Source organism: Lolium perenne, chromosome 4 (genome assembly GCF_019359855.2).
Source record: "Lolium perenne isolate Kyuss_39 chromosome 4, Kyuss_2.0, whole genome shotgun sequence".
Taxonomy (NCBI): Eukaryota; Viridiplantae; Streptophyta; class Magnoliopsida; order Poales; family Poaceae; genus Lolium; species Lolium perenne.
Genome location: NC_067247.2, coordinates 352827390 through 352838012, shown reverse-complemented (window position 1 = coordinate 352838012; position 10623 = coordinate 352827390). Strand labels below are relative to the sequence as shown.

Here is a 10623-nt window from a genome sequence, read left to right as displayed (position 1 = left end):
CGCGTGGGGGACGAAGGGAGGGGAGGTGGACGACCAAAGGACGACCAAACTGGGGAGAGGGGGAACGTATTGGCAGAATAAGGAACCACTTTAGTCTTTTTAAGTAGTAGAGAAGAACAAATACTACTCCTTAGTGACGGTAATTTCTGCAGTTATTCTACAATAATTTTCCACGGTGCACTAATGATGATTCTACTGTAGTAATTATTTGGCAGCGTTCTTCAGTGGTGATTGCCTTCCTCTACCGTAACTTTAGGATATTCCTACTGTGACTTCGAGAAAACAAATACTCAACTATTTAGGGCCTCTTTTATTTGAGAAAAAATACCGCTATGTTCTTCTATTGATTTCTCATGACAGTTCTGTTTCCACAATTTTTTTAAATGTTTCCATTAATTGTAAATACCTCACTATTTACCACCTCTTTTATACTCTATATACCACATTATACATACATTATATTAAGGCTTAAGGATTATACACAAACTATCTTTTTTTATTGATCTGCTCATACCACTTTTATTGGTTGCCTCATACCTTCTTTTATAATCGTCGTATGGTCATCCTAGGGTGTACTCTGTTATGTGTTACCCCTTTTACTCACAAAAAGATATTACGACCTTTTTTATTGATCACCTCACCTCTTTTATTTGGGAAGAAAATATTACTATGTTCTCTTTTTAATCACTTCATGATCACTATATGGGCGTACTCCACTATTCATCTCCTCTTCTTTTATTGATCGTATCATATCTTATTTTGTTGATCGTAAAGTAAATATATACACCAAGAAGTAAACACCACTAGCGCGTATATTATGTTGTATCACGCTGTTTTTTCTTCCGTTTGATGTATGAAACACAAAACATATTTACACCATAATTGCAAATTTAGACTACTAATATGTAATATATTTCTCTTCGTTTTCCAAGGCTGTCTCTTTGTTGGCTCCATATCACGAGTAAGTGTCATGGTGGTTGATATAAGGGTTTTATGGACTATTTAAGAATACGAAAGAAGGGGCCTCCTCGGCAAGCCACAACTTAGAATTTGAGCATCTACCTAATTAGTTGCTATATTATTGGTGTTCACCATAAAATTCTATCACTGCAAAACCAAAGTACATTACTACGATTAAGATGAGTTAGTCATCTACTTATTGTCTGTTGTCTTTTGTACCACCGCTAAACATGTTCTGATTCAATTCGAATTCCACGGGGTCGTGCGCCAAGGCGCACATCTAAATCTAGTCTTTTATAAGACGAAAGGGGTAGTCAAAATCAGGTGGAAATGCATTACATATAAAGATATTTTTGTAGAAGTTTTGCATACCACTAAAGAAGTATGCCTGAGTCAGTAATCTCTCATGGTCAGTTGTATGTAGCTATCAAGATCTTGGGGTAGAAAGAATCAACATTCCCACGGTCTCGGATGTTGGTAATAAAGAAATTTATTGGTAGATACACGAATAACATCGTTTACAAAGAGATCCTTACATCAAAGATAAGATATTTGGCACTTTTACTTTTCGTAATGGTAGTTCTATATTTTTAATGTATACTTAAATTTAGTAATCATAGTTCTATCTTTTTAATGTATACCTAAATTTAGAATATAATTTTTTTCGCAATTCATCTCTTTTATGGTCGATATTGTAGGAAATGACTGGGTCAGGTGTGGGTCAGCTCTCTCATGTAAAAGTGCAACTCAGACGGCGGAAATGCTTACATGCCGTAGAACTGAGTGTGTATTTGGGGTGAGGAGTTCAAGCATGCGCCTAAAGTACAAATTCAGAAGTGTGGTGTGGCATGCAGACCCTGTAGGCTGCCGTAGTTTATGTTGTCATGTGTCAACTATTATTTTAAATTTATCTCAGTGTTGGTCTTGAGACCAAGTTCTATGTCATCTATTTGTGGTGTTCAGTGTTGATTAATATTTATATTTTAACTAGTATTTTATGTTTATTTACATGTTTTTGTTATCCGTGGCGCACGGGCATTTTACTAGTTGCACTAAACGTCGTTTGACACAGACCTGATTACAAATCTTACTAGTGGAGCCCATTTGTAAGGCTGAGTTGGCAGCACAAGTGGAGAAGAAGCTCAGGTGCATGTGTGGCCCAACTGTCAGCCCCCCATTTTCTTTCTTCCTTCTTACCTTCTTCTTCCTCTGTCTTTCCCCAATTCGTGTGCAGGTGGCTTGGTTGTGGTGCCTCCGGGAGGAAAAAAGTAGCAGGCCACGACATGGCAGGTGGTGCTGATCCTTCTCCTTCGTGGCTCCATTCGCTCCCCGATCTATTATCCCCTCCCACTCTGCCTGCATCGCGCCGCTGGCGACAACATTCCACGGCCTGTTCAAGCATCAAATCGAGATCTCACTCGAGGACAGCCAACATGGAGCCTGCGCCGGCCGAGCTCCAATGCCTCCGGTAAGACGTGGAAGCGTTCCGCGCTAGTACCTTGCCATCATAGAGCCCGCGCCGGTCAGCGCCGAGGTCGTCCGGTTTCAGGAGCGCGTCCGCGACGCGCGTAGTGGCGCGCCCAGGAACCGCCTCCGCGACAAAGCTGTGTACCGCATCGTACAACAGTTTGCCCTGACGCTCTAGGCGGGATGAGCTCCTCCTCGCCGCCGTCCGGCGCCACCGCCGGCTGGTGCTAAGGAGAGGCAGACGGGGTGGAAGGCTAGAGGCGCACTTGAACATGCTCGCGACCTTGGGAGATCAGGGAGTGACGGCTGAGCTCACGGGCGGTCGGTGGAGGCGGGATTTGATAGGGAAGAGAGAGGAAGAAGTCAAACGTGTCTAGGTGGCATTTTTATTAATTAAACATGCCGATGTGGCGTTTTCTGTTGACAAGTTAGCCCAGATAGGTTTCTATTTGCCATATTTTCAGTTGGTTGATTCATGTATCGACCCTAGCTTTTCCATGAGTGTAATAAGAGATGTTGGAACTATTGTGACTTGATACTTCTTTAATAAAGCAGCCGTGTGCATCTATTGATGCAGAGGCTGGGGCTATGCTCCTTTATCGAGAAAGATAGGTCCTACATATCAGAAACAATCGTGGAGGATACTCACTAATCCTGAGTCTTTTATGTTCGAAGGTTCTGAGAGCTCGCTACTGCAAGAATAGTAACTTTCTAGATGCAAGGTGCCCTAAGGGTGCCTCTTTCACCTGGAGAAGTATATTACACTAGATTTAGATGTGCGCCTTGGCGCACGATCCCGTGAAGCTCACGCCGATGCACACTTTGTATAAAAACAATAGAATTTTCTTGGTTAAAAAATACACCTTGGAGGAAAATACGGTAGGAGGAAAGGCAGAAGCACCAAATAAAACATCTCATTTTGTATGTCGATTAAAAACAGCATATTGAGCTATTTTATCGATTGGTTTGATCATAAGGTTGCACGAATGGGTTGAACCTCCCATTTATCTGAATGAATTCAAGCTTTATCGCAGCAATGTTTGTACCTCTGCCGGCTACTTTTCATTTTGCAACGATCCAACTACTATCTCGGGACGTAATTAATTGCCGCACCCACTCCGCTAATGACATGCATGGGCAGCTCTCCCTTCGCGTCGATTAAATCCAACTGAAGGGAGTACATCTAAATATTCTTATTATAAATAAATAAAACCCGATTTTCATCCTAAAAAGCTACATCTGAATATTCAAGTACAATTATAAAAAGGAGAACAAAAGGAAATAATATTCTGAGCAGAAAGATTAACAAAATTAGAGCTCGCCACTGAAATTTTAAAAAAAAGGAAAACTCTTGCTCCATTCCAGCACAGAGAGGAGGAAGAAAACATTCCTTCGGCTGCGCCGTTGCTGGCCAACATGCAGTACATGGGTGGCATGGTCATCGTTGTGTGAGTAACGTTGGGGCGGTTCCTAAGAGATGACGCCCCTCTACATCCCGGATAGGCTGCCAAATAGCTGGTGGTCGAGCGGCGATGCGACGGGCCAGCCAACGGGGCCAGAGCCGTCATCCTAGTGAGGGATAGCTTCGGGGAAGCAACAGCTACCTGGCGACGGAGTCCGAGGCCTTGGCGCACGGTCCCATGGAGGTTGCGCCGATGTTCATTTTATACAAGGACGGTAAAAAATAACGGTCAATATGATAATACATTTCATTTGATCTTAAGAGGTCAGTAGAATAAGAATCAGATGAAAACCAAAATATGACAGTGGTTGATGTATGTTTTTCCTTTTTCTACATCTAGGATTTTTTTCCCTTTTTCTACATCTTGGATGGAAAATACTCCTATCATGTTTCTCCAGATCTAGGTTCTCACAAAATTTATATGTATTTTTTTTTACATCCATCCATACTACTTTTGTAGAAAAAGAAGGTGGTGGATACGCATTTTACTTTTCCATCATTTTTGTCTAGATTTTATAATGCACGCATGGGAAAGAGAAGGCAAGACGCGAGTGGAGTAGTTTCTGTTTTGCAAAAGTACAGGCTGTCTACTCCTATTTCTATATTTGAGTGGGGGCACTCTCTAAGACTAACCAGTGTCTGAGTACTGTTTAGCAACTGTACAAAGCGACCACGGTGCACCGTGCACGTTCTCTGTGTGTGTCTTTTCTCTTTTTTTTTCTTTTCTCTTTCTTTCCTTTTTCATTTTCGTTTTTTATTTGCTGTGTTTACCTTCCTTTTTTATTGAGTTTATTTTTTGTTTTTGTTTTTCTTTTGATACATATGTAATACATCACGTGAGCTATGAACACGATTTAGACCTCGTGAGTAAATATTTTGTAGGCGTAAATTTTTTCCTCTCTCACATGAACATTTTTTAGAATATTTTTTCCAGTATTTCTTATTTTACCTTTTTATTGTGATATTAAAAGGAAATGTGCATTTTTAAGGCTCGTAATTTTTTTTAAACACAATGATTTACTTGAATTATATATTTTTGAATTATGTGATTTTTCTTAAATCTCACAATCTTTTTTTAATCATAGGAACAATTCTAAATCTCGCGAACATCTTTGAAACCTCGTGATTTGATTTGAATTACACAAACTTTTTTTGAATCATGTGAACACTTTGTTAAACCTCGCAAACAATTCTAAGCCTCACAATTTTTTTTAAACTTCACGATTTTATTTGAATTATACGAACATTTTCTGAGTCTAGTGGACGCTATTTTAAACCTTGCAAACTATTTTTTGAGACGTACGAACATTTGTGAGTCCCGCAAATTTTTTTGTTACTTCACTATTTTTCTGAATTGTATTATCTTTTTTGTTTTGAATCTGACGAACAATTCGCAAAGTAGCATGCGAACATTTTAAGGCTCACAAACATTTTTGAAACATCAGTACTTTATTTGAGTTGTAAGAAAATTTATTGAATATCGTGAACAATTTTTTAAACCTGGCAAACAACTTTTTGAACTGTACTTACACTTTTAAGGCTCACAAACATTTTTGAAACCTCACAACTTTATTTGAATTGTACAAACATTTGTCACGAACAATTGTTAAACCTCGCAAACTATTCTTTTGAACTGTACCAACATTTTAAGGGTCACGAACATTTTTGAATTGTGCGAAAAAATCGTTTAACATATTTTGCTCAATTTTTATGTATCAGTTCCACTATTTTTCACGTGAACTGATATCCTAAACACGTGTTCAAACATTGCAAAAACTTTTATAAGTAGTAAAGGAGTGAGTAAACAAAACTTTTATAGCCTTTTTTTGAGCAAACAAAAACTAGCCGAGAGTGGCTAAATAGCTCACGAGCTACATGTAGCTCATTTTTGGAGAAATTTGGCAAAGGCATTTCAAAGTTTCAAAAACTAGGAACAAAAGTTCTTGATGTAGATAATAATAAAGTCTACTAGTGTGCAAAAAATCAGTCTAAAATTCGTTGTCTTATGGTCGGAGCAAAAATAAAAAAATCTTGATTTCGTTATTGGTATAGTAATAAACAGTACACTATAATCTAGATTTTGTCATTTTGTGAGATTTTTTCATTTTTATTGAGGGCAAAATACAACGTATTTCAATCTGAAAATTTATAATTTGATAGATTTCAATATTCTCTACGCCTATGTATTTTTTTTTCAATTTTTCCTGAAACTAAAATCAATTTTTTCGATTGTTATATCTTAGTGTTCATAATAAATGTTTACACCCCATGCTATAATTGTATTAATCGGAAACATTAATACATGTGTGTTGTGTAAACAACCAGAGTCCCTGGTAAACCTCTCGTTTAACTAGCTTGTTGATTAATAGATGATCATAATTTCCTGATCATCAACATTGGATATTATTAATAACAAGATCATATCATTAGGTGAATGATGTGATAGACACACACCCATAGTAAGCATAGCATAAGATCAAGTCATTAAGTTCAACTTTCTATAAGCTTTCGATACATAGTAACCTAGTCATTCGACCGTGAGATCATGTAAATCACTTACACCGTATGGGTACTTTGATTACATAAAACGCCACTGCGTAAATGAGTGGTTATAAAGATGAGATTGAGTATTCGGAAAGTATGAGTTGAGTCATATGGATCAAGAGTGGGATTCGTCTATCCTGATGACGGATAGATATGCTCTAGGCCCTCTCGGTCGAATGTCATCTAATTAGCTTGCAAGCATGTGACAAAGTCACAAGAGATGACATACCATGATACGATTAAAGAGTACTTGCCAGTAACGAGGTTGAACTAGGTATAGAGATATCGATAATCAAACCTCGGATAAGTAAAGTATCGCGCGACAAAGGGAATCGGTATCGTATGTTAATGGTTCATTTGATCACTAAGTTATCGTTGAATATGTGGGAGTCATTATGAATCTCCAGGTCCTGCTATTGGTTATTGATCGGAGAGGAGTCTCGATCATGTCTGCATAGTTCATGAAACTTAGGGTGACACACTTAAGGTTCGATGTTGTATAGTAGATATGGAATATGAGATGGAGGCCGAATGTTGTTCGGAGTCTCAGATGGGATCCAAGACATCACGAGGAGGTCCAGAATAGTCCGGAGAATAAGAGTCATATATGGGAAGTCATTTTTAGGGTTACCGGAAAAGTTCAGGATTTTTCGGTATTGTACTGGATGTTCTAGAAGGTTCCGTAGGGTACCATAGTGGGCCCACCTATCCCGGACGACCAACATGGGCCGGAGGGGTCGCATAGGCCCCCAAGGCCCATGTGGATGGATCAAGTGGATAAGATCAAATCCCTTGAAAATAGGGACTTAACTTGGGGGGAAGTTTCCCCCCTTGTTTTGGCCGACCCTAGGGCTTGGAGGAGGGGCAAAGGCAGCCCCCCACGCCTATATAAGAGGGAGGGGAGGGTTGGGGCGCAGCACATGATTCCCCAAATCTTAGTCGCCAGTCTCTCCCTCCTCCTTCTTCCTGCGCAGGCCTGGCGAAGCCCTGCAGGAATTTCTCCTCCACCTCCACCACCACGCCGTCGTGCTGCTGGGATTCCGAGGGGATCTACCACCTCAGCTGACTGCTGGAACAGGGAGAGGAATGTGGGGATTCGTTGCATAGAAAACAAAAAATTTCCTACCGCGAGAACGCAATCCAAGCCAAGATGCAATCTAGAAGACGGGAGAAACGAGGGGATGAACGAGACTCACCCTTGAAGATTTCCAAAGCCTACAAGATGAGGCTCTTGTTTCTGCGGTAGACGATCACTTGCCGCTTTCAAAAGCGCGTAGAAGATCTTGACGGTGCCACAATCGGGCAGCACCTCCGTACTCAGTCACACGTTCGGTGTTGATAAAGACGACGTCCTTCTCCCCGTTCCAGCGGGCAGCAGAAGTAGTAGCTCCTCCTTGAATCCGGCAGCACGACGACATGGTGGCGGTGGCGATGGAGATCTCCGGCGGAGCTTCGCTAAGCGTTGCGGGAGAGGTGGAGGAGTGGGGCGGCTAGGGTTTGGGGAGAGGGGGTGGCCGGCCTCCAAGGGGTGCGGCCAAGGTGGTGGTCTTGTGGTGGCCGGCCCCCTCCCCTTGCCCCTCATTATATAGGTGGAACCCCCAAGTGCTGGACTACAAGTCTTCGAATAAGACCCCAACCCAAAACCTTCCATGTGTAGGGAAACCTACCCAAGGTGGGATTCCCACCTCAAGTGGGACTCCCACCCTTCCATGAGGGGGGTTGGCCGGCCCCCTTGGTGGAGTCCACCTAGGACTCCACCCCTCTAGGGTTGGCCGGCAATGGGAGGTGGAGTCCCTCCGGGACTCCGCCTTCCAAAGTGATTTCTACCGGACTTTTCTAGAACCTTCTAGAACCTTCCATAAATGCACCGGATCATTTTCAAACTTATAAAATGACTTCCTATATATGAATCTTATTCTCCGGACCATTCCGGAACTCCTCGTGATGTCCGGGATCTCATCCGAGACTCTGAACAAAACTTCGAACTCCATTCCATATTCAAGTTCTACTAATACAACATCAAACCTTAAGTGTGTCACCGTACGGTTCGCGAACTATGTAGACATGGTTGAGACTTCTCTCCGACCAATAACCAATAGCGGGATCTGGAGATCCATAATGGCTCCCACATATTCAACAATGACTTAGTGATCGAATGAACCATTCACATACGATACCAATTCCCTTTGTCACGCGATATTTTACTTGTCCGAGGTTTGATCATCGTTATCTCTCTATACCTTGTTCAACCTCGTCTCTTGACAAGTACTCTTTACTCGTACCATGGTATGTGGTCTCTTATGAACTATTCATATGCTTGCAAGCTATTTAGATGACATTCCACCGAGAGGCCCCAGAGTATATCTATCCGTCATCGGGATGGACAAATCCCACTGTTGATCCATGATGCTGTCCAGGACTGGCGCGTGGTTGACGAGGGAGGAAATGGTGTAGCTTTCCTTCGTTCCCCGGTAACGGCGCCAGAAAATAGCTTGATGTCTACGCACGCTTCTTTTCCTGTAGACAGTGTTGGGCCTCCAAGAGCAGAGGTTTGTAGAACAGCAGCAAGTTTTCCCTTAAGTGGATCACCCAAGGTTTATCGAACTCAGGGAGGAAGAGGTCAAAGATATCCCTCTCAAGCAACCCTGCGATCACAATACAAGAAGTCTCTTCTGTCCCCAACACACCTAATACACTTGTCAGATGTGTAGGATAACGTTGCATAGAAAACAAAAAATTTCCTACCGCGAACACGCAATCCAAGCCAAGATGCAATCTAGAAGACGGTAGCAACGAGGGGATTATCGAGTCTCACCCTTGAAGAGATTCCAAAGCCTACAAGATGAGGCTCTTGTTGCTGCGGTAGACGTTCACTTGCCTCTTGCAAAAGCGCGTAGAAGATCTTGATCACGGCGCCACGAACAGGCAGCACCTCCGTACTCGGTCACACGTTCGGTTGTTGATGAAGACGACGTCTACCTCCCGTTCCAGCGGGCAGCAGAAGTAGTAGCTCCTCTTGAATCCGACAGCACGACGGCGTGGTGTCGGTGGTGGTGGAGAAATCCGGCGGAGCTTCGCTAAGCGTGCGGGATGTGGTGGAGGAGAGAGGCTGCTAGGGTTTGGGAGAGGGGGGCGCCGACCACTAAGGGGTGCGGCCACCTTGGTGGTTCTTGGGTGGCCGGCCCCCTCCCCTTGGCCCCTCATTATATAGGTGGAAGCCCCAAGTGTTGGACTACAAGTCTCCGAATAAGACCCGAACCCAAAACCTTCCATGTGATAGGGAAACCTACCCAAGGTGGGAATCCCACTTGGGGTGGGATTCCCCCTTCCATGTGGGAGGGTGGCCGGCCCCCATAGGGGGAGTCCACTTGGGACTCCTCCCCCTCTAGGGTTGGCCGGCCATGGAGGTGGAGTCCCTACGGGACTCCACTTTCCTTGGTGGTTTCTTCTGGACTTTTCTAGAACCTTCTAGAACCTTCCATAGAACCTTCCGGATAATTTTAAATCACATAAAATGACTTCCTATATATGAATCTTAATCTCCGGACCATTCCGGAACTCCTCGTGATGTCCGGGATCTCATCCGGGACTCCGAACAAATATTTGAACTCCATTCCATATTCAAGTTCTACCATTTCAACATCCAACTTTAAGTGTGTCACCCTACGGTTCGCGAACTATGCGGACATGGTTGAGTACTCACTCCGACCAATAACCAATAGCGGGATCTGGAGATCCTTAATGGCTCCCACATATTCAACGATGACTTTAGTGATCGAATGAACCATTCACATACGATACCAATTCCCTTTGTCACGCGATATTTTACTTGTCCGAGGTTTGATCATCGGTATCACTCTATACCTTGTTCAACCTCGTCTCCTGACAAGTACTCTTTACTTGTACCGTGGTATGTGGTCTCTTATGAACTTATTCATATGCTTGCAAGACATTAGACGACATTCCACCGAGAGGGCCCAAAGTATATCTATCCGTCATCGGGATGGACAAATCCCACTGTTGATCCATATGCCTCAACTCATACTTTCCGGATACTTAATCCCACCTTTATAACCACCCATTTACGCAGTGGCGTTTGGTGTAATCAAAGTACCTTTCCGGTATAAGTGATTTACATGATCTCATGGTTATAAGGACTAGGTAACTATGTATCGAAAGCTTATAGCAAA

General features: G+C 42.7%; 1 pseudogene; it reads right to left on the bottom strand.

Moving 5' to 3' along the window:
* Nucleotides 1-2374: 2374 nt before the first annotated feature.
* Nucleotides 2375-10623, bottom strand: part of LOC127347994 (subtilisin-like protease) — a 47712-nt pseudogene continuing 39463 nt past the window's right edge.